We start from the raw sequence: 21,273 nt of genomic DNA, 5'->3' as shown, positions 1-21,273 counted from the left end.
CCAATCAAGAATTAACCACGTTAATCGATAAAATTCCCAAGATAATCTATCGCGCTGCAACAGAACAACGTTCCATTATTTTATATTTCAACAAACGGGAAGCAGGGTAAAACAACGCGCACACGTGCGTAAAGCGAGACAAGCGAACACACTTCGTCTTTCAACTTTGTAGCCTCATCTCTCTTTCTCTCTCTCTTTCTCGAGAAGGGAATTTTCTACGGAATAACAGCCAGTCCACGCTCGAAGAATAAATTTCAGGTTACCGTTCCCGGGGAAACGAGCTACTCTTGCAAAATAAAGAGAAGTCCATTTAGCTTCTTTCATGAAAATACAAGTGATTGAATTAAACTGCGGGCGTCGCGCGCGCGCGCGCGCGCCGTACATATTGCGTTTCTCGTGCTTATAAACTTCGTCATTCGCTAAACTCTCTGCAACTAATACTTTCGATCAATCGAAGACCGAAATTCGATAGTCCTTCTCTTTACGTATACAAACCGAACAAATAACCGACTATGTCGCAGACTCAATAAACTGTACACCGAGCTGAGAGATCGATAGGGACCGATCCTTGCTACGTTTCTCAATAAACATGTTTCATGGCAATGCTATACGCGAAGCGGCGAGCCACGTACAGCCAAACGCAAATGCAATAACGAAGGAACTTATCGTGAAATGGAATAAATTTCATCCGGCTGTTCCATCCTCTGCAACCGATTTGCAGCGACGTAATATGGCCGAAACGGTCGCGTCGCGTAGGAATAAACGTGAACGGCGAAGTTACGAATCTCCCATTCTGTTCTTATTTCATCCATATTTCGCTACCCGTGCAACTGATTCGCTTGAAAGCTTTCTTCCACTTTCATAATCACATCTCATCTTTTTGAAAGTTCTCGCGAGCTAATATATCGCGCCTGCTTACTTGTTAAAGTATCGTCGGTTCTTTTTACGAGTGCGAAAAAACCCGTGAATATGTATTTTATAATTCCGCCCGAATAGCAGAAACCCGCGCGCAATGACGTAAATCTCCTCGAGCATTGTTTAATCGATCTCATTCTCACCTTCCATCAGAACTTTTAATTGTCTATCAACTTCTTTCCATTCGCATGTATACGGGGGGGGGGGGGGGTGTCTTGGCGAAGAAATGATCAAACGCTACTCGAGGATCATCAGACGGTTCAATTTCCAAAAGAGCTCGCTAAATAAATAATATTGCTGTTAGATTAAACTTCAAATATAACGCTAAAGCGGAAAATCTTTTATATTAAAGAATGACAATTGCATCTTTTTAAAATCAGATATACCTGCAATATTTCTATATCGTTTATCTTGTATATTGAAGTATCAAGAGTACGCAGGAGGATATCAAAACCGCAAGAAGCATCGATTTCCTTATCGTCTTGATGAAAACCTCGTTTTTGCTCGAGATGAACGAGAGATTGACCTTTGCATTGTGCCACTTCCACTGGTTCATCCGTTAGCACGTAAAGTCTGTACACATTTCACGTCTAAATGTGAGATCAGTGCATACACTGATTTCTACAGTACCGCATCAAAAGTACTGCATCATCTCCGAAAATATAGAAACCGTATGTTACGTATTTTGCGTATAAATCTTGGACAGTTCTGCATAAGTGATACTGCAAACGAGGTATAAACCTCTGACTTCTTATAATGCTGCGGACTCTTTGGAAGCAGGTAGAATGAACCGTCGCGTACTTTTAATTTGATAAACAAATTTATTTGACTCGATTGCGAGCAACGTCTCGTATTGATGTCGGAAGCAAATATGATTAACGAGAGAGATCTAAGTGGCATCTAAGCATTGATAAGTCATCAATATCTACATTTCATATTCAAATAGTCAAATTCTCACGATAATAAACCTGAAAATTAAATTCGGCATTTAGACCGTTATTGGGTAATATAAATTAACTATTATCTACGATAATACAAAACAAGGCAATCAAGTCATTAAGATCTTTGTTTTCTTCTCAAAGTATTCTTATCAAAGCATAAAATAACAGCACTGAAATAAAATTTTATAATATTTATGTTACATATGTGTTTTCTTATTAAAATAAAAGTTTTTATTCGCTCAGACGTATTAGTTAATTACTCAATAATTATTGCAAATTTTGCAAAATGGTAGACTTCTCTTGTCAGTTCACGGTCTACATCACTTTCGGTTAATAAGTTACTTGTCAGAATCCTGATGTCCTTATATGATAGAAGTTACTTTTTTCTTTAATTCATCGAATTTCTCTTTTTCAATGGAACTACAGCTCAAGATCGAGCCATGCATGGCCTTCTGAAGTTTGGCCTTCATCAAATCCGCGAGGCCTCCTTTCTGGTTTCTTAAAAATAATTTTTTTATAAGGACAGGTTGTTAGCCTAGCGCCCAATCCCCAATTTGGAGGACCAATCCTCAAATATAGAAAGGTACTCGTGGCAAGAGATACTCTCTCGAGAGTACCTTCCGAGAGAGGTGTCGATCGAATAAAAACCGACGATTTTTGGTCGGATTTGAACTCGAATCTTTGGTTCATTAGAACAGCTTTCTGCGCCACCTGTTTCCATAAACGATGCAATACTTTTAACCGGTACTGTATATATTCACAAAAATTTTAAAGCGAAAGATTTTCTACGACATATCCTTAGCTCAAATCAATTGAAAACAATGTTTAATTTCTTTTAAAGTCATTCAATTATAATTTAAAGCTTGCTTAAACTGCGTTCTTGTGAAATGTAAATTGATGCTAATTTAAATTAAATTTTAAGAATCTCTAACTACAGCTCTGACACAATTATTAAAATAGAAATTTACCTCGGTGTGTACATTAGATTAAGTGCTCCTTTTAGGCTTATAAAGCTATAAATGGGCAAATATTCTTGCTCAGAGACTCGCCAATAAATTTATTTATTCATATCACAATCAATAGAAAATAGAGACTAATTTCGGAATTAACTAAATTATAATCAGTAATTATAATTATTATTTTATATATATATACATATATTATATATACGTATAATAATAATTATTAAAATGACAAAGTTGAAAAGTACAAACGTATTAATTTCTCTTAATATAAAAAGCTTCGATATAAATTGATCTCTATTTTCACTAGAAATAAAACAATAGGAAAAAGAGAAAGAGACACCTGATATGCGAGTAGCGATGAATCGGGTGTTAATCGTATCGAATGAACGCGATGCAGGTGAATATCAATTTATATCTCGCAGACATGCTTTTTTATTATCGATTAAAGATTAAATAAAGTATTGACGTACATTTTCCATCGGTCGACGAGTATGGAGAAAATTTTATTTATTATTGCACGATGTTAATAGTACATATATATATAATATATATATATATATATATATATACACCTATATATATATTATATACTCGAAAATTCATGATTAGATTAAAATGGTTTAAATTCGTATTTATAGTCGTTATATATATAAATAAAAAAATTAACTTTCAATAAATTAACAATTATAACAATTTCGACATTAAATATTTTCATTAATTCGTATTAACCTATCTATTCCAAAGTAATAAATAAAGCGTTATATTATACATATAATCAAATCCTTATATCTAATTTTTATATATAATATCTAATAATATGTACACATTTATATACACATTATACGTATATGCATATAAATAATTTTTGATATAATTGTTATCAAATCCATTAATTTAATGACAGATAATATGACATTCACTGATACGATCGATACATCGCAATAGGATTCTGACTACGATGAAAAGCTCAAGCCTCTGTCTCTCAGATTCGTTCACTCGTATAACATATAATACTCGCGAAAACACGGTTAATTACGGTCGCACATATTGATCATTACAATAGAATAATCATCTGCTTGATAAGGCCCAATATAATCACAATGTGTACTTTACTATATCACATTGCAATGAAATCCCATCAAAACGCAATCGGAGTGCAATGTCCGGAGGATTTAAAAATAATGTCCGCATTCTAATATCACATGCGATGTAATATTTTAATAAAATAGATTCAACAATTAATTAACATTCAATTATTTAAAAATAATTAATATAAAATCAAAATTCAGTATTGTATAAGTACAAAATGTATTCAGTGTGTTCAACAATTCGTGTATTATTTTGCGTTCTGAATCCAAAAGTGATGAAAATTTACGTTTAAGTCGAAGCTCAATAGAAAATATGTGCAAATTTAAATGTCATTAGAAAAGCTCATTATCGCACATTGTGATAAAGCTAAATACTTTATACAATATAATTCTCATTCTCTTTCGATTCTTAAGTAACACGCGCGGTATATTTGCTTTGATAAAAGTAGGTACTCGATTTATTTACAGTTAATCTCAAAAGTTAATTCAGTTATCCAAACTAATAATCAAGCTAATTGTTTGTAGAAAATAGTCACGTTTGGCTTCTCCTCGTACTTGACGCGATTGCGTTTCGACGGGTAATGCCGATATATAGGTACATGCAAAGAGGCACACGTCACTCTACCTGCCGACTCGAGTCTTATTGTGCGAATGACACGGCGCGCAGTGCAGGCCTTGTGTATGTCATATAGCGCTCGTCATACGTTAAACAAACATCAAGGCCGCGTACCGGCAAAATTGTTATTCTTTTAAAATATTTAAAATTTAGCAAAATAAAATTACACCGAGTATTTTATTCGTTACATTTTAAATAAAATTCGATAACTGAGTTGTTACGGTATATTTTATGCTCCGTTTTATAAACTTATTAGCATTGTTTATGAAAACTATTATTCTATTAAAAAAGAAAAGTTATATCCTATTCGTAAAAAAACAAAAAAAAAAGATTTAATTTTAGAATAAAAATATTCTTATTTAAAAACTATAAAAATATTGTTAGATATTTTATTAAAAAAACATTATTTAATTAATAAATAAATTTGCTTCAATTTAGTTAATAGATATGTATATAGATGTTATATATTAACGTAATAATTAAAATTTACTTTAAGAGAAAAATTTTAATTGTTACGTGCAAATCATTTCTTTCCTTTTATGATTACTTAAATGATCGATATATCATTTACGTATTTTATTTAAAAATTATTATAAATCTACTATATTTAAAAATAAATTAAACTTAGAAATCAAATGCATATTAAATTTAATATTATTAATATGTCCACATATCTATGATAAAGCAATTTAAATAAAAGCATTTTTAATTGTTTTTGCTTATTGCATATTGGTTATTAAATTAATATAAAATACAGACAAATTATTATCTAACGTTATTTTTAAAATACAAAATATAAAATATATAAATGTCATAATAAAAGGTACACTGTTGGAAAATTTTTGTAGTTTTGTTAAAAAAGGTCCTTAAAATTTTTGTGTAAAATAATCAACACATACATGTGTAGATTTAACATATGCCTGCTATGTTAATTAAACTTAACAAATTTAAAATGTAAAATTATTAAAAATAATTTTAAAAATATGTTAAAATAACACAATTTGAACGTATTTATTAAATGTGTTAAAATTTACAAAAAAAGTGTTGATTTTACTTTATAACAGAAGTGGGAATAAAAATTTACAGAAAAAGAGCGTTAATTTTATCTTATACAATCTTAACTTCAACATAAAAGTTATGTTAATTGTACGCATAATTAACGTCAAATTACAATCAGAATTACATTTCTTTTCTGTTGAAATATTTTAACTTTTAACATAATATCGGTGTTACCATTTAACACATCCATATTATGTTAAACTAACACAAAAATTTGGGTGGACTGTTTTGGACATGCGATTTATGTTATATTTAACACAAATTTTCCAACAGTGTAGGGGGAGATAAATTTAGACATTTTTTGTAGCTGCCCAAAAATGGTTTTAAGGGGTAAAACCACCATTCATATGTAGAGCCAGTTTCTGCTTTTCTCGATATATTTCGAAAAGTATTCGAGATATCAAAAAATGTTTTAAATAAAAGTTTCATAGTAAAATCTCCTCTATTCAACAACATTAATATAATATTTTTTTAAAATGTATTTAAATATATTAATAAACACTAACCAAAATGTTAATTAGGGTTACGATATCCAAATAATTTGATTATCTAAAATCGTAAGTCTTAAAATGGGTTATATTTTTCCCAGAAAGATGAGCGCAGTATTTCTAGACGCACATAACATATATAAAGTGATACAGAGCATGAGGTAACGCACGAAATACATTTAAATAATGATAACAATTTCTAGTACGAGAAAAGATTCGTGTGGGAGATCTGGAAATGACGCGCTCATTTACACTAAACGAAAGGACGATTTAGAATGGTTAAACCGATCAAAAATACGTAAAAAACGTCAGTGCATTATCCCAATTGGCAACAAGAAAGTTATCGCTAATTTTCTTTCGAAAGATATCGAGTACTTAATTAAATAAAATTAGTTATTAAACGTAGCACAGTAAGCTGTTTTTGTACAGAAAATTCGTTATGGCCAATAAAATATGACACCAAAAAATGTTTTTTTTTTTTTTAATTCGTAATAACAATATAATATCAAGATATACATATAATATTAATCTGCCACTAACGAATGCCTTTTGACTATTTTTAGTCTGAATAATGCTGAATTCAGATTGTTACAAAAACTTAAATTAGGTAGAACTTCTCGAAAAAAATTTTTGCCAAGAGGTTTAAAAAATGTAGTAATTTTTAAGAGAATTTTTATAAACTTTGGTTTTTTATTTTAAAAAATGACGAACTATACAAAATACGATTTCTTGCTTTTAGACTGTTCAAAAATAAAAAACAAAATGTTATAATATAAATAAAGATATATTGTATTACACATATTGCATTAGAAGCATTAAATATATGCATGTTGTATTTAATTTCTTAAAAGTGTTTCTATTTAACAAGAAATATACTAATTATTTACGCAAATATAAAAAAATACAAAAATAATTAAAAATAAGTCATTAAAAAAAGATACAGATCATACAGAATTAACTCTAGGTTAATACCCTTGGATCCGGGAGATTCGACCAGAAACTTTCATCGGTTGGTACTCAGGTAATAATAATAATTTCTTTGGCTTGTGGTGGGGAGGGAACAGAGTTTTGATTCTCCCGAAGTGGCAGCTATAATGCTAATGCCAAATCGACCTCAGCAGCAAAAACGAAAACATCTCAAAAGTGTTTTAACCCTTTGGACCAACGGCTTAATGTCTCTTTCCGAAAGACGGAACCCAGTTTGCTCCGCACAAGGGCCCCAATCTTGCACGGAGGGCGCAGCTTTCGGACAAAACTTTCCATGGCTCTAGTGGACTCGAACCTGGTTCCTCAGATTACGAGTCTGGCGCTCTACCACTAGACCACACTGCCGCCTCGATGCCCAGACGAATATATAGCTATATTATGCACACAATGTGCATCAATGTTTGATACTTAAGATGATTTTTTAATTATTTGTTTTAAAGACTTGTTTGCAAAATATATTAATATAGCATTGAATAAATAAATGCCTTTCCTTCGTGCGACTAATTGTAAGATTGAGTTATATTCGACGTAAATTTGATCCACATAAATTTGATTCCATTATGCATTTTGATATGTAAAAGACAAGCAATATAGTATAGGTTAATGTAACTTCTTTCTTAAAATTACAAACGTAATGAATGTTTGTTCAATTTTCATTAATTTTAGACTAAAAACAATTTCGTACAGCGTGGATAAATTATATTGAATAGAGAATAGACAATGCCTACATTGGTATATTATAATTCGTAAATGTCCGGAAATTATTCGTTCTTCAAGGTTTTATCATTGTTCTCTCGATTACTAAACTCGGATTTCGTACAAGAGTTACTTGAAACAGCAATTGCGATGAAATATTTTTATAATGTATACAAAATTAATTTCGAAAAAAGACATTTGATAAATTTTCATCATACGATATTTTATATGTATGGAATAAAACACAACTAATTAAATTATAATTATATCGAACTGGAACACTCGGATCGAATATTAAAGGAAAATTGACTTTGTAAAATTTAACAAAAGCATTCGCTGTAAAGGAGTTAGTGACATATATGTAACATATGCGTATATCATAAATAAAATATTGCACAAATTTGTTACAAAAGCAAATCAATAGTTCTTGGTTAAATATTTCTTGAAAAGATATCCTTGCTGGTTTTGTAATTTCGAAGGTTGTATAACCTTTAATTTCCAAGATTATGAAAAATTTCAAGTACCAATAACTTTTATGACTTAATTACATCCGCGTCTAGCAAAGTTTTTTTCTCTTTATAAGAAAAATAGAGTTCCTACAGTTTCTTCTATTTGTCTTAATTATAGAAATGTTCATCAAAAAAATTATCTTTATCAAACTCAATTATACAGTTTAAAAAAGATGTTAACACTTATATGAAAGTAACTTGGAACTATATGGGGAAGTGCTTCAAGGCTCTAGAGACCACCTGGAGAAGATTCCAAAAATGTGTTGACAACGATGAACAAGTAGAGAGTCTTAGAAGACAAAATACATTTGTTATTATCATATTTTATGTTATTTTGTTCTGTTTCTCCAAAAAAGTTTCTTCCATATAAGTACCTATAAATTTTTTTTTTAAGTACCCTGTATTATCATACTAATAATCATAATTTACAATAATACTATGCTATTTAATTATTTATTATCTAATTTATATAATTTAAACTTTTCCATTTCTAATTTATTTTCTATCTATATTTCTTTCTTTTGTTTCAATTTTTTCTTTCAGTATTTCATATTTTGCCTTTTATTTTCTCAGTCTCTTGTCATATCTTTCTCTGAACTATTTTCTCTTTAGTTATAAATCGATAGCCAGTACGACTCTGGAACGCGATTATACACAAAGACAAATAAAAAAAAGAATTTAAAAATAACATTGCATTTGAAGCAGAGAAACCAAAACGCATTAAAAAAAGAGCATTGAATAAGTTAACAATCACATCTTCCATAGAAAATATAGCAAAAAATAAATCAGAAAGAATTATTAAAATATTAACAACAATAACCATTAGATAAAATGGAATTTTTTCGACAACGAAAAAAGAAATTTCATTTTCAAAACAAAATAAACAAATTTAACCAATCTCCGCAATGTCTCTTCAATGCCAATATTATGCGACCATGAGTTGTGTATGCCTTAAGGCTTAGATTCAGTTATTCATAACTGCTCTCATATGCCTTGAAATCTCTTTCACAAACGTGCGGTCAATGGATAAGGCCATTAATTTTACATATCAAATTCGACAAAATAGTGTACGGAATTTATAAAATACAATATAAAATAAAGCGCTGCTGAAATTAATTCCGCGATCTGTTATATACAGAAATGAATGTTATATTGTACTTTTAAATCAACGATAAGTCGCTTGTCGCGTAAGTCTTCAGAGCATAAATAATTAATATTGTTTGAGGATCATACTCCATAAAGTGCGCTTTAAATACTGTAATATTGAAAATAACTGCAATATTTCAATGTTTGCAATCTTTCGAATTCGGGGAAAGACGGACGAAAAGAGCTTCCGGAACTGTCAGGAATCATTGAAATAGGCGGCTTGACGAATATATTTCGAGTTCGAGGTCAGGCAGCCCCTTTCACGAGTGTCTCACATACATATTCGAGTAGCATCCTCGCGGCTTGATCCATCCAAAACCAGCCGTCTTTGTAATGGAAATGTCTGCTGGCATTGCCTGCCGGGTCGCGTTTTTCCGACGTGAAATCGTACTATCGTGTTCTTGAACTCCTGAGATTCCCACGAGACATAAACATCCGTCTCAGGGGATGCTGTATAAGCAGAAAAATGGTCCGTAGGGTCCTCATAGAATTCAAATGACGATTTACGTTACACCCGCAACAATAAATATACCCCATTCTTCGATAAAATGATAATTTATTACAATGACTCATGAAATAACAATAAAAAATCTTAACTCCATGAAAAATTAATCTTACGTCAACCGGTAAAGTGTTAAGATTTATATGATATATTTCTGTCTAAAAAAATGTATAATTAATACTACGGAGAATTTGTTTATCTCTTATTACTTATTGGGTAGCGTGACAATCATACAGTTTTTATGCGCAACTTCTCGCATGCTCAAAACTAGTTAAAAAATGTTCAAATATCTACTCAACAAAGTTCCAAATCTCTTATTAATGTTATTCCTATTGAATAGGAATAAACTCCAGTCGACCATAGATATCGCATAATTGCGCCGTGATGCGTAGAATGTCTGCCGTATCCGTCTGGTCGTTCGTCAATCCAGTTATGAGGACAAAGGTTCGGCTGTCCACATTATAATTTCGCCATTATTTTACTCGTGGTTTACATTCAATGTTATAATTTGCGAAATATCTATTATTGTGTGAAAACAGCTTTCCCGTGTTTAATTACGGAAATGTAACTATGCCTTTTAAAAACTTTTTCTCGACATTTAAATTGCAGTACGTATTTTTATTTATTCAGTAATATATTATTAAAAAATACGTAAATTAAATGTTGATTACCAGAAATAAAGCTCGAAATAAGATTCTTTGAATACTTTTGGTTCTCTATCTGGTCCTTTTAACATTAGATATTCCATTAACTTTTGTCAAGCACCGCACGATAGATGCTTTCAACATACCGTATCTCCGACAGAAGTCATTTTGGAGAAATGACACTAAAACACTTTTCTCGATCATACAAACCGTCTTTTGGTTCTGACTCACACCGTGACGCATTTTGCAAATGCGGAGTCGCGTCTTTTCGACAATGGGCAAATAGAGGAATGGTCGAGATTTCCGTGCGCAGAGGGCCTTAATTGCGCTTACGGCAAATATTTGCATTTCAAGGGGCTTTTACATGTCTGCATAATGTTTGACACAGATGTGCGCGCGAGTTGGTCCTGGCTGGTGGGGACCGGTATAAGTATCACAAGAGAATGCTCCTTGTACGCTTGTGTATTCCCATACTATACACGTATTGTAGTGATGAGCTACTCGAGACTCAAACAGGTGCATACTCGTTTAACAGCGCGCGAGTCAACTCCGAAACTTCGGTCGAGCGCGATGTATTATCATATCATACTCCTTGTGTGCTCGCGGAAAATAGATTTTTCTCAATTCTCGTGAACAGTGAGGGCTTTTTGAATTGCTGGATAAATGAATAAACTTAATTACTGTTTAAATGATATTCTTCTGTAATTTATATATTTGAACAAAAATGGCTCATTTTATCATTAGTAAAAATAATTCCTATTTGGTTCATGATTGGTTCATTACAAGAGAATTATTATTATTCAGTTATATTAATTTATAGCTCGATAAATGCGTTATAGTTTACGATTAATGAATCAATCAACCGCAATTGTAAACAAAATCTATAATCGATCAGCTATTATAAATTGCGTAGGGATGTAATTTAATTTTAACCCTTAAATACCACGCGGGGTCCAGCGGACCCCAGACCCTTTACAATTATATATTTTCAAATGTTTCCGCCAAAAATGGAGCTCATGCTCCCATTCATGATAGTTGAGTGATTCCTACTCAGTTTACTTAATTTTTTATACTATGTTGAAATTGAAATTTTAACAATATAAGCATTTTATTCTCTTTTCTAAGCCTTGAACAACATTGAAAATAATTTTCATAACTAAATATCAAAAAATCAATGAGTAAGGAGACATTTTTCATGCTGGGGGGTCTTTTAGACCCCATTTGTCATTTACGAGATTCTTGAGAGGTGTGGCATTTAAGGGTTAAAACTAATAATTCGGTATTTAATCGAATTTAACATTCACAATTTATTATTTTATCGTGCTTAGATTTCAAATGATGAAATTCACCATATAGAAATAGTTAGTAAAAAGTAAACGTCCGTTAAACTATCTGTTAAAATGGTTTTTCGCGGAAACAGATTCTTTTCGCGAGGACGTCCTACGCGATGAAGTTGCAATTTTGCGCATTACACGAAACTAAGTGAAACTAGAGCACAAGCGAGTCGGCTGTAAACTACGATTAAAGTTCGAAACGCGCCGTGCCGTACGGGCGTTATCAGTAGCGCCATTCGTAACAACGTATCCTCCCTTCGTCCTACATTCTCCAATGATAAAACCTACCCATATTATTTCCTATATCGGTCGCTATCTCGCGAAGACAACCTATTATGTTTCCTAAGAAATATAACTTTCGTAAACTTCAACAATCCTAACTTTTTCAATCACATAACTGAAATTATGTAATAAAAAGATTGACACCGTGCAAGTGTTATATCTATGTAATAAAATTTTTCTATTCTTCAAAAATAGTGAAATTTACACAAATATGTACTATAACTTTACTAATATTGTAAAGTCTTATCAATAATATTTTTCTGTATTGTTTTTGTCAATGCTACAATATCTCTCCCTAAAAAATCAAATTTTTATGAACCACTGAAGAATCTCAAATTAAATAAAAACTGCAACACAACTCTGCAGATACGTTCTTCTCTGACAAGCAAACGCATTTGTCGTGCAGGAAATCATGTGGGAAATGGTTAACTCGCACTAACCCGCAATTCCTAACCAGCGAGCTTCAAATTTCGCCTGGCTCTCTCGCGTGAACGATTTACACGGTGCAACGAAGCATGCACACATCCGTTCATCACGATTCCCCTCGTCGTTCTCTCGAGCATTGATTTTGTTGCGGCAATCAAGAGAGACCGGCCAAAGCCCGCTCAAGAGGAGACAGAACGAGATAGAGGCCCGCTCGTCGGATTGGAATCCAGCGGCTCGTGTAACTTCGATGGAATCGAAAGGTAGTCGTTCGGAAGGAAATCGCGGACTCTCTACCTCTATATCCGCATCCTACCCCTCTACCCACCCTTCTTTCTAGTTTAAACTTCTCTTTTTCGCTTCGTTCCCCCTTGGCTTCCTATTTAGACGAGTATCCGGCAATGAACGGTCCTCGCCCTACGTCTGACATTGACCGGCGTTTTCTACTTCGCGACGGCGGTTATCGTTTAGCCTTTCTCCTTGTTATCTCGGATCACGCTTCGCCGCTGCGCACAAGCCGCATTAGCAATAATGATATCCAATTAACGATATGTTGAGTCACAGTAAATCATTGATGCGTTAACGACAGATAATAGCCACACAAATACACGTCTTGGTGGTCAATCCGACTTAACTATAAGGATTTAAAAAGAAGCGTAAAAGATATAAATTTTTATTGTACACGCAAGCCTGTTCGATTATCCACTTTTTAACTGTATTCTTGGAAAACTATTTTGTTAAATGACACGTTTTACATGTACTTTGTGATATCTGTTTTATAAAATACATTCAAATTCTTTACTTTTTTTTTTTAATGTCCTTCTTTGTCTCGTAGATACTCTCTTCTTAAAGTGCATCCATTATTTCTGACTTTACTTGCTTTCGAGATATCGTACGGCAATCAAACGTTTTGTCTCTCATAAATGCTCGCGTGCTTGTCACGGAGCAGTCGCGTGCGGAATATCGCGGGCGCGATTTAATCTTTCGCACGCGTCCGCGAGTCGCTCCTGTTGTAATTCTAAGCGGGGCGCCAGTGCTATTATGCGCAACGATGCCTCAACTGTTGCACGCGAAGGATTAATTTCACGTGCCGGCGCGGCGCGGGCGCGGAGATCTTGTTTGCAATTTCTTGCCCCGCGGGTATTAATACAGGGCGAAATCTCCGGGCCTGAAATTTCTCTCCCGACCCAATTCGCCCTGTGTACATACCAACCGCGTGATCCCGTGGGAGATCTAAAGTTCCAGTCATTTCTTGCCCGGCAGAGCAGGTCACTGAGGTAATCAATGTGCCATCGTTCCCTCAAAAGTCTCTTTGCGATATCAGTCGAGTATTAATTCGCTGAAAGGCTAAACCCAAAAGTTACAGAAACTCATCACAAGACGTTATATAAATAATCGCCCTTAATTAATGTTTCAGTTAACGAAAATTTCAGTTAAGCGAAAATAAAGTAAAAAAAATGTTTTTTTAGCTAGATGCCTTTCGCTTTGATCAGATAATATAACTTATCAGTATTATTACATGCATGATGTATAATATTGCCAATTAATTTTCCAATACCGATGTATCAATTACCGATAATTTCAGAAGTACATAATTTAATTAATTCTAATACATATTAGTAATATCAAAATCTGGTTTATAATCATTAAATTATTCTTTTAATACTAACAAGATAATAATATGTATAAATATTGTTATTCATCGGACAACAAACTTGGATTGAATTTGAATAAAATAGAAAAAATAATGAAAAACCTCTCAAGTTACACATATTGAATAAATTCTCATAAAATAAAATTTTATCGTAGGAATCAGCAAGATGTACCCTTGCATTACAGATGTTAATTCAAGCGAATCTACGAATAGCCGCATTTCTGCTCAGATGGATTTGAAATACCGGCGCTGCTCTGGTATTTGACCCTACGGCTCTTCTCGAGCCCTATTGCCATCACCATCACTACACTCCCTTTACGGTTCGCATCAGTGCGAGCTTCATCGTGTAAGCGCAAGGTCATACCCTAAGAGAAGTTACGGCATAATACTCCGGGCCACTTTCCAGTCCATGCGAAACTTTCAGTGAATTTAGCGGAGCGAAATTAATTAACGGAAGACAATGTTCACCTGCGACCACCAAATTGGCTCGCTCCGCTTTGCAGTTACGAAAATTCGACGACAAATTCACTGTTGCACGATAATCATCGAACCCTGAAGCGGTCATCAGTGAGCATAAATTTATAATACCAACAAGCTACTTAATTGCTGTAAATAATTGTATATTGTAATGTTTATTTCATAATTGTAATTATATATCTCTATGTTTTACCTTTTAATTTATTATAATTAAAAACCAAGTAAAAGGTTCTATTAAATTTCATTATATTGTTTAACGGTTATTAATTCTTATATTGTGTATTTATTTTTAAGTCTTTAGCAAAATTTGCAGTAATAGTCCATACATAGATTGTAATAATGTAGGTAATGTAGGTTGGTTAAATTGACTTTAATGGTAAAGTATGATTTTCCGCGTCAACATCGACGTAAAATTTCGTTTATCATATGATCGACATAGAATAATTTATTTTATCGATTATCCGCTTGAGTGGCATAGTCGGCACGTTTAAACGACACGTTGAAACTCAGTTAAAATCGCTGACAGCGCAGCAAAAATTTTTAATACACAAACTGTCAAGCACGGGCGGCACGAAAATCCATTAAAATTTTCAAGCGCCATTAAAAATGATGTAACTATATTTCTAGACAAGATGAAAAAAGTTCTTTCACTATTAATATTTCCGTAAAACTATTACTTTTTTCAAAAAATCATTATTTTTAGAAATTACTATGAATTTTTATAAGATTGCACGAGTACACATTTTTTGTAAAAATAAAAAACAAGTGCGCGGTTTTTTCCGTTTGTACTAATAATTGTGTTCTATATCTTTTTATTCAATGTACAATTTTTCACACTGGTGCGTGCATTTTTAGCCTTTTTTTTCATAAAAAAAAAATAATTTTTGAATAATACATTCTACAAAAAATATAAGCCCATAATAGTAAGTATATAAAAATAGAGGACTATTTTAAGAATCGCGAAGATAATGTTACTTTAATGTATTATTAACAATTAATTTTTAAATCTTATAATTAGTATTAGCAAATTTAATTTTTAGGTCAAATATAACGGAGAATTTCCACTAAAGTTTCTATTTGCTCTATCGTGTATAGTATTATAATAAAACAGATGATTTTAAAATAAATGTTTATTTAACTTACTAATTGTGTAAAATTCATACACTTTTTACTACATTCCTTTAATTTATTTACTAATAATGTATCCTACGATCCTACATGGCTTATCCTTTCAGAAAATCTCACGTTTATAACCGATAATGACACAATGCTGAACTTACCTTGACCCAGGTTTCGTGTTTGAGTCCCACCGTTTCCCGAAACGGACTCTTCTTCCTCGTTCGCGCCCGTTTTACAGTCTTTGTCGAACGCTTGTAGTTCCGTACTGAATCGCCGTGTCGTCGGGTCCTCCTGTAAGGAAGAGGAACAACTGCCATCAATCTCGGTCGCGCAAACGACAGTTTGCGAACTAGTCGATCACGCCTGATTTGAAAGTTACGGAAGTCAAGCGTTTACGTTGCCGATCGTTGGGGAATAAAGACGTTAGCGGCAACATTTTAAATGGTGTCTTGAAGCGGAAACCGACGCATGCAGATATTATGCCATGATGTCGCCCTCCTAATATATATACAATAACTTACGATGATAAGTTACGGGAAGTTTAAACAAATTGACCCGCGAGTTAAAGTCATTACATTTCGAAACAAAGTTAGAAATAATTTGGGAAACGCGTGTCGAGAATCTATGCTTTAACATAGGCGATGTTTGCATTATTGTTACTATTGTTATAACCTACAGAATAAAATGTTCAAATTTATAGAATAATTATATTAATGTGTGGACACAATTATCGTTTCATTAGTGACGTACATGATATTTAGCATTAATTAATTATTCCGTATTAATTAACTTATTAAGCAATTGTTTGCAGTAGCTGATCATAAATGCTTTTGATAATAGCGTTTTCGAGGCGGTTTATGTCACATCATATTACAAGGCACATTTGAATTGGACTCGATGATTTTACTAGAAATTCGCGGTTTTACGAATTTGGGTAACAGCTATCTCAATACTGGTAATCATCAATTTTTCGATAACAGTAATGTATTCCACGAAATAAATTAATTAATAAGATATAATATGACACAATATATTATATAATACAGAAAAAGAAGATTAATTAAAATTTAAAAATTTTAATCCAAAAGAGAAATTATATACGTTGGAAACATTTTTCTCGTGCACTTTAATAAGCAAGTGCAATCGCGTTTCGCAATTCTAGTTCGCATTTCGCGAAATTTGAATCTGATAGAAAAAGAAAGCCGTCAGAGCTGTCATGGCGTAGCGGAATTGCAAACACCACAAGTGGATAATTCTCTTTTTCTTTTTTGCTCATCAAACTTGGTATAATAATGAAACAAATACGCGAATCAAAGCGCTTCCCGTGTATCGAAGAATTTCTTCTTGACGGAGCGAACTTTAAGGGAAAGTAATTTGAATACCCCGCTCGGGCGTTCTCCACGTGTGTGCGTACGTTCCATCGACGTTTCGCAATCTGCTTCGTAATTTCAACCGCAAGCATGGCTCACGCGATACGATTCATACCCACGAAAACATCGCTCCAGGAAGCTTTATATCAACGATCTTCAAAGAGCGGAAAATAGCGCCGCGCCTTCTCATCCTCTCTACGTACGCTGGCGTATTTTCGTTCTGCTTTTCTTGTTTCATTCAGGATACCTCGCCCGGTCGTTCTTTTCGACACACTTTATCGTGCGCGCACCAGTACATTGAAGGCGGTTCATGTATCTGACATAACGGCGGGTAATTCTTTTCCTTTTTGACAAGGATCTCAGATAGTGGAAATGAGATTTTCAGAAGCAATTTGAAGCGAATTTGTCTGTAAAAGGGTCGAGATGGGGAACAGATTCAAAAAAACGAAGAGGGAGGTCACGTTAAGGAAACACGACTACAGCGATGATAACAACGACGACGGCGACGACGAAGAAGGCGAGGAAGAAAAGACGACATCGCGGAACAGGCTGCTTTAGTATGGCTTCTATTCAGCGTCTTGGATTTTTCCGCCGAGTCAGCTTTGCATTATGCGACGTTAAGTTCTCGAGAATTTTCAGCGATCGAAACACACCGCGGAACCAATCCGTGAAAATCGTTCGTGAACGCATAATGCGCGCGCTTCACCTATGCAAAGCACGAGAGCGTAACATCGGTCGTATAGCGGCGTTAAAGTCATTTAAGCCGCATTAAGACTTAGGGATGTTCAAAGTAAGGCGAAATTGCGTGGCTGCCACTATATATCCCGAGGTAATCCGACATATCTTTCGCCTTAATCCCCAAGATCGGGTACGTGCGGCGCACAACTTTCCCCCATGAGAAAATTTCTGAGAAAATTGCGCTAACCGTCGAGTTCGTCGATACGGAAGAAAATTCGCGTCGTGTATATACACTCGTATATACGTTTGAAAAATCCATTAACGTTAAAAAATCCATCCAGTAAGAAAAATATAAACCGTGTCATTGAAGTTGCTAAACTGTATCACACAAATTGCACGCGTAACAGTTTTGCAATCGAGTAAGCGAAATGAACCAAATCGTTTTCAAATTAGCTGGAATAAAACGAAGTCAAGGGAGAATTTCTATTTTCTCTCAGTCTTTTGTCCGGAAAATAGCGCATTAAATCGCAACAATGGTGCTCGCATGAAGCTGTGAATTTCACGTTACTCTATTGATGGTCTACTTTCAATGCTTTAAATGAAGATTGATCGACGAAAAATGACGTAGTGCAACGTAACATTTCATGAACACAAAAATTGTGTCAATTGTGCTATTACCGATGTATACGATTTAGTTTTTTATAGTTATATTACATACTTTGTTTTGTCCAATATATTTTTTCCAATATATATTTAAATCAAAAGCTTGAAATTAAATCAAAATTTAAAACTTCAAATTAAAAACTTCAATTTTGATTCATATAACTGTTTAATGTAAATTTTTTTAAAATTAATCTACGTTTGCTCGTACATTTACTAGAAAGTAACAGTCAGCTATATATATACCGCAGACTTGCTAAATCTTCCATCCCTGTTTCCACCAATATAGGAGCTGCACGAATTTCCATAAAATTGGGAAACTGCAGCTGAAACGAGCGTAAAGTCTAGAACGTCGTATAAATTCAAACTTTCGCATTCCAAATTTCTTTCCGCCGGTATGAACCACATTCTGGCATATGTAAAGAGAAATTAAATTCTCGTGAACAAGCAATTTTACGATCTAATATAAAATAATTTGTATGCTTTTCTGAATATTATAAATATATCTAATCCATCACCTAAAACTGATTTATAAAAAATAGAAGTATGAATGCAGCAATCTATAATTCCAAATTAAAAAATATAAGTAAAGTAATAAATATGTCAAAAAAACTGAAAATTTTTGAAAAACTCTTTTAATATTCTTATATTTATATATAGTTAGAAATTTGTAAATTTTATGATAGATAATGTGAATGCATTTCCATCCTTTAGAAAATTTCACTGCCACACATTCGAATCGTTACTCGAAAAACAAAAGTTATTTGATGCTCGCGCAAGTACATGTCAATTTTTTCGTGCCAGCAAATCAACTCTACAGAAAAAAAAATGGAAGAGCTCCTGACAGAATCAGTGCCATGAAAAGCCACGACAAGCTATCCTGGTTTAAGCAAGAAAGAGCACTTTGAAGCTGGCCTAGTACCATCACATTCGAGTGGGTGATTTCTCTCGGTTTTTCGTGACGACGGCAATCCAACGCTTCAATCGTTGGTAGTTTTACCTTTGAATTCTTTTATTCGTCGACGTTCGTTCTTATTTGTAAAGATTCAATTATCTAAGTGCAAGTTAATTGCACACAATTAAAATGCTACTCAATCCCGAAACTCATCAATTTCGATAAATTTATAAGTAACACATTTAATCTAAACTTATTTAATCTAAATTATTTACTGTTATAAAATGTTTGCGATTATAATTCAATTAGAAAATTAAATTTTATTTGTAATAATACAGAAGACAATCCATATATATGAAATTAAAATTATCGAAATATATTTTATTAACTATACGTAGATCTAACATTTTAAATAATACTATGATTATGCTTCTCGTCAAGATAGTAATACTTCCTTTCAACTTGACATTTTTACTATAACTTACGTAGTCCTTTGATTTTGAATCTTCTGAGCCTTTTGCACACGATCTCATTCAGCACGGCAATTTTCCCCCTTCTTTTGTGAAGGGTCTAGCAATTCTCGAATCTTCGAAGCGAGATCGTTACCGGGTTTCCTTCACTTTGAACACATCTCCGGTACGGCAGTCAAACATATATAGCTTCACCTTTCATTATCGTACTTCAAACTGACTGACAAAAACGTAACATGAAGTAACACACTGTACGCCAAAAATTCTACAAGAGAATAGAATTAGCATAAAAAAAGATCCTGCTGAACAATTTTTTATAACTTAATATAGATAAAATAAATTTTAATTGTAAACCATTGATAATATAGGCAATTTTAAATCCAATTAGTATTATTATGAAATATAATAATAAATAAGCAAATAATTTTTCAGTACTTCTTTATTTAATGGCTTTATTATTAGCCATTGGATGCAATTGGAACAATATCATTATAGGGAAACCCGAGGCATAATGGGAACGCTAAGGTTTAAACAAGTTTAAAATATATTAAAAATAAATAAACAAACTTGATCTTGTATTAAAATATTCTTGAAAATATCCACTATAAAAAACAGTTTTATCGCAAAAGAATAGTTCAAAAAAATAAAATTACTGTTCTATTGAAAGTCCTTATTATGCATTTTATGCGGAGTATAATATAATAGAATTCCTCACAAAACTCGTTTATTAATGTTCAAGACATCTTAAAAGTGATTTATTAGAACATGCAATTTATGTAGGAATGTATTATTACACTTTTAATTAATAATAATTGTTTATTAATAATACTTTTCTTATTACAGTATATATTTTTCTTAGGTATCAAAGAAACTGCAACTCACAATCAGTCGCGGAGAGCGTTTGCACAGCAAACGCATTAAACAACTTGTATTATAGCATCTTTTAGCTAAAAATAATATCAAAACTGATAACAATACGTGGTTAGAGACATCTAAAGTAATAATTTCGAAACATTTCATTACATGGCAGCATCTCTGTAAAAAGATATCGACTATATCCCATTATACTCCATGATCCCGTCATATATATGCCCCGGGTTTCTCTATGAATATTTGCATTTGTTTCAAAATTTAATTTATTTAATAATTAAAGTAGAGGAGAGAGAGAGAGAGAGAGAGAGAGAGAGAGAGGAGAGGAGAGGAGAGGAGAGAAGAGAAAAGAAAGCTGATTATTTTTAATAGAAATTTTTTTTTATCCAAAACGACAATTTGGCATTTTCAAATCCGGACCGAATGTCGTATTTATTGCACAAAGTTAATTGCTTTTTTCACGATTGCCAAAGAGAATCTTCAAC

The 21,273-nt window shown here is 33.0% G+C and overlaps 1 protein-coding gene across 1 annotated transcript in view; it reads right to left on the bottom strand.

Annotated features, from left to right (window-relative positions):
* LOC112461135 overlaps nt 1-21,273 on the bottom strand; it is a 130,472-nt gene that overhangs the window by 60,373 nt on the left and 48,826 nt on the right. The window contains exon 2 of the mRNA XM_025026262.1: nt 16,007-16,136. The gene's annotated coding sequence lies outside the window, so the exon portion shown is untranslated. The remainder of the gene's footprint in view (nt 1-16,006; nt 16,137-21,273) is intronic.

This window comes from Temnothorax curvispinosus, unplaced genomic scaffold (genome assembly GCF_003070985.1).
Source record: "Temnothorax curvispinosus isolate PA1 unplaced genomic scaffold, ASM307098v1 QBEX01011098.1, whole genome shotgun sequence".
Classification (NCBI taxonomy): Eukaryota; Metazoa; Arthropoda; class Insecta; order Hymenoptera; family Formicidae; genus Temnothorax; species Temnothorax curvispinosus.
The sequence above is the reverse complement of the archived record's forward strand: the minus strand, read 5'-3'. Positions and strand labels throughout refer to the sequence as shown.